We start from the raw sequence: 4,196 nt of genomic DNA on the forward strand, positions 1-4,196 counted from the left end.
TTCCCTTTGCTTCTCCTTGCAATTCCTTCATCATCATTGCAATGCTTTGAGCATCCTCATCACTTGCTTCATCTTTAAGACACTTTACTGCTTCTGTCAACACATTTTAACATCATCATTATTATCAGTAGCAACGAAACTACACGAAAAAAACAAAACAACATCATGTTTACTGATAAAAATCACACTAATATCACCATAATTGATGTCTAATTGGGTACAACATTTAAATAATGATAATGGATAACAGTGTAATGGATCATTTAATGATCATCATTTCATTTTGTGCCATCATTTTAATCGTCAACTTGATTAATGATAACTTTTTCTCCACCTCAATTAAAAGGTATAACCAGACATTTACAGCTCATTTTGAAGTCTCTGTAAAGCACGAAATTTTCTTCGTTTTCAAACATTTCCAAGTTTCTTTCAGAACGATGTCAAATGTGTTCAATAACCAGATCAGATTTGAATCGATATTGCCGATAAGTCCCACTGTTAAGGTAAACATTTGAAAGCATTATTGACAAATGCTTTCCTTTAGTTTGTCTCGCGACGATTCAAGAATTTCAACTCTAGCGCCTCAATACAAATGCCCCTCTTAATCATTATCTTGAATTCTTAAGACAAACAAAATAGTGCCAAGGTTCTATTCCATTATTCCATGCAAGATCATTCGAGTTAAGGTAGTGGTATATCATCATATAGATTGTTGGCCATTCGGCTCCACTTTCGAGGTTTTGGACGCCTGCTTTAAGCACTCAGATTTTTTCAAGGTAAAAGTCTGGATCGCTTGGATCAACACTCGGTAAAGGTTGATTGGCATTGATTTTGCGAAACAATTTTGTGCTAAAATACTCAGAAATGTTGGTATCTTGAATGATTATCGTAGATTCGAGCTCTAATGAGTCTAAAGAGCTTTCATTTGGGTTTTAATTGAAAATTGTTACATGATTTAAGAGTAATATCGAGATTTTGACCGAAACCCACAATTTTCATGCCAAAGATTCAAAATATTAGGAAATATGGAGAAGAGAATTTTTTCCGCTAATTTTTTAAGTGAATTTTACGAGAAAATTAGCGAGTTTTAACGGCTCTTGGAGTTCTTGACTTGATCCGTTCAGTTGACTTATTGATGCAAGCTGTTAGTATTTGTTTGGTAAGTAAAAAATGAAGAAGTGAATGTTGACAAAAACATCATTTTTACTTGTCAATTTTAACCCTTTTCTTGCTATTCTCAGGCTTACAGTTTTTGATCTTTAATGTCAAGTAGACTCAGCTAATCCTTCACTTACTAATATACGCTTAACCAGTGATCATCTCACCAGGCAACCCAAGAAAGAAGCAGAAAAAAATGCTTTCCCTGCTGATAATCTTCATGATGCTGATGAGTCGCCTTCCGGAGCTGATAAACTTAAAAGTGAAACAATCAATTGAAAAAGCTTAAACTTGTTTACATGATTTCATTTTCCCACGACATGATCAATGACAATAATCAACTCTATTGGAACCCTTGAACCTCCCTCAACGAAAGGTTAATACAATGATGAGCATAAGTACAAGAACTCGCAAATTATTTTCACTAATAACGATCACACTAACAAGTAAGTCAAGTGTTTACATCGAGAAGTCTTTTAGCACAAAATGAAGATGAACAACTTCCACAGTAAAGGGATAGAGAATATTTTTTAAAGAACAAAGTATTTTTCGAAAAATCCCAATGAAGACCGCGAAATCACCAAAACTATTGAATTTCCAGATTGTGATTCTCATTGAGATTCAAATCTATTAATATATCAATCAAATTCTTTCCTCAATCATGACTAATTACGAACTGATTAAATCCAAGAAAGATAGTCGAGTAGAATCAAAATCATTTTTTTCGCTGATAACGACAAACCGTCGATGCTGAAAAAGATAAATTATTTAAATTCAATTCTGAAATCGCTCCCATCAACGATGATATTGAATTGTTTTCGAGAAAACATTTTTCAAAACATTTCGTTCTTAATCAATGGCGAATCTCGATGAAAATTATCGTTCAAATTGTGAATCAATATCGTTCTTAAGTCTTTGAAAGGTCTCGTAGTTGGTCAAAAGTGGATCCAACTGAGCTTCTCTTCCCTTTTCCCCCTCTTTATCATTTGTCTTGATGGTCACATGATTTTATCATTCCATCTGATCAAATCAATCTCATTATCACTTATTCCACTTGTCATGGAATCTGGCAGATGAGAAATTATCATTCCTTCCATCATCATCATCATAATTCATGAGCTGCTATCATAGGTCACACACACAACAACGGCACATGCATTATGGATTTGCTAAATTGAATTCCGTTGAAACAGATAATTTCATGATTCACAATTGGTATTGAATTACCAAAGGTGAAGAGTGTCGTATTATCAACTTTAATGAAGCAAAATTGCAGCAAAGTTTAAACATTTTCCTTCGTCTAATAAACCAAATTATCTTCGTTGAAATGAAGATTTTTGGCAAATCTCGAAAACTCAAATTTTTTGGTTCATTAAAAAATTTAGTTTTGCATTCATTGAAGTTTAAAGATGGATAAAAGTAGATACAAAGTTGAATGCTTTTTTTGGCCCAAAAACAATTGCATCAATTTTTAAATTCAACTTTAATCTGATGCTTGGTGCAACCAAATGAAAATTCATTTTCATCATCTTTTCTTGATCGTTGATCGCTCATGGTTCAATGGTTGGCTCAGTTTACCTATAAATCTTGCTGTCTCTTCATTCCTATACGAATGGTGGAAAGAATAGAGAAAAAAGTTATTCTTTTACCTTTTGTAAAACTGTTCTTCACTTGTGCATGATGGACAGAATATTGGAACAAATGAGGAAAAATTTTCTGATGCTAAGTGAACTTCAATGAAGATGGAAATATGCCAAAAGATAAATTCTTGGTTATATCTTTTTCTTTCTCTTTTTTGTTCTTCTCTTCACTCTCTCTCCATAAAGCAACATGTATTCTTGTTTTTACTCCTCATCTTTTTTTGCCTTCAACCTCTCTTCGTGTCTTTACAGAGGATGATGAAGGAGTGGAAAGGAGAGGATGAAAAAGATGATGATGATGGTAAAGAAAGAGAAAGCAATTCTTGTATGCAATGCTCTTTACTCTTATCTTCAGTTTTACATCAAACGTACAACCAAACAAATCAATCTTCTTCAAAGCTGCTCATCGAAACAAGCGAGATAAAGATGGAGAAAGAGAGAGATGGAGAGAGTAAGAGGATGAAAAAAAAGATGAAGAAAGGAGGGAAAAAAATTCCCTCTCTTCTTCGTACTTCTGTAAGGATGCAACAGTGGAAAAAAATGATCATCATGATGAGAAGTTATAGACAAGAGAAGACAATTTTTGTATCAAGCCGAAGATGGTTGCAAACCATTGTGATACCTTTATTTTCCTTGTTTATCTTCATCATCCTCATCCTCTTTTCATGTCTAACAATGTTGATAACTTGAAAGGTTTTCTTGTCACATCAAGAGAAAGCTTGTATTTTTTTTAAACAAGTTACTTACAACCAATCGATTTCTTGGTTTACATTAATTTGAAAGCTTTTTCACTTATCAAATGTAAAACCTAAAATAAAAGGTTAAAAATTTTGAATCAAATTAAGAGTTGATTTGATTGAGAAAGGATCGAGATATAATTACCAGAGTTTTCAATCTAATTAACGGAATGGACGAGATGACAATGCTCAAGCTATTAGTGCAAGCGCCTTTCAATATTGAATCATTTTTCAACTGAACTGAATCAGCAAGATTGCATCAGATTCAAAAGATATTCATCGCCCAATGTGGGGCTCGAACCCACGACCCTGAGGTTAAGAGCCTCATGCTCTACCGACTGAGCTAACCGGGCATTCATGTCGTAATCAGATGATTAATAGATTACATAATTGAATTAAATTTGATTCGTGCGTTCCATTTTTGAACTGGATTTCGAACTTTAAGAGGCAATTAAGGAAACTTCATAAGTTACTTCGGGTTCACTTTGATTGGTGTCGTTCGATAAAGTATGGTTTATGAAAACTTTAGTCGAACTCATCTGAATGGTTCCTGAGATATTTAGAAAATTTGCAATAATAACAATCACCGAGACACGAACCCAAAATCTCCTTGCTTGCTCTATCTAATGGCATCTGTCTCATTAAATTCAGTCCGGTCTAA

At 33.7% G+C, this 4,196-nt stretch overlaps 1 non-coding gene across 1 annotated transcript; it reads right to left on the bottom strand.

The window, feature by feature from the left end:
• Positions 1-3,815: 3,815 nt before the first annotated feature.
• Positions 3,816-3,888, bottom strand: TRNAK-CUU (transfer RNA lysine (anticodon CUU)). The gene has a single exon. It is a non-coding gene; the product is annotated as a tRNA-Lys (tRNA).
• Between the last annotated feature and the right edge of the window lie 308 nt (positions 3,889-4,196).

This window comes from Tetranychus urticae, chromosome 3, assembly GCF_039701765.1.
Source record: "Tetranychus urticae isolate SD_2017Ah chromosome 3, NJAU_TeUrti_SD_1.0, whole genome shotgun sequence".
Lineage (NCBI taxonomy): Eukaryota > Metazoa > Arthropoda > Arachnida > Trombidiformes > Tetranychidae > Tetranychus > Tetranychus urticae.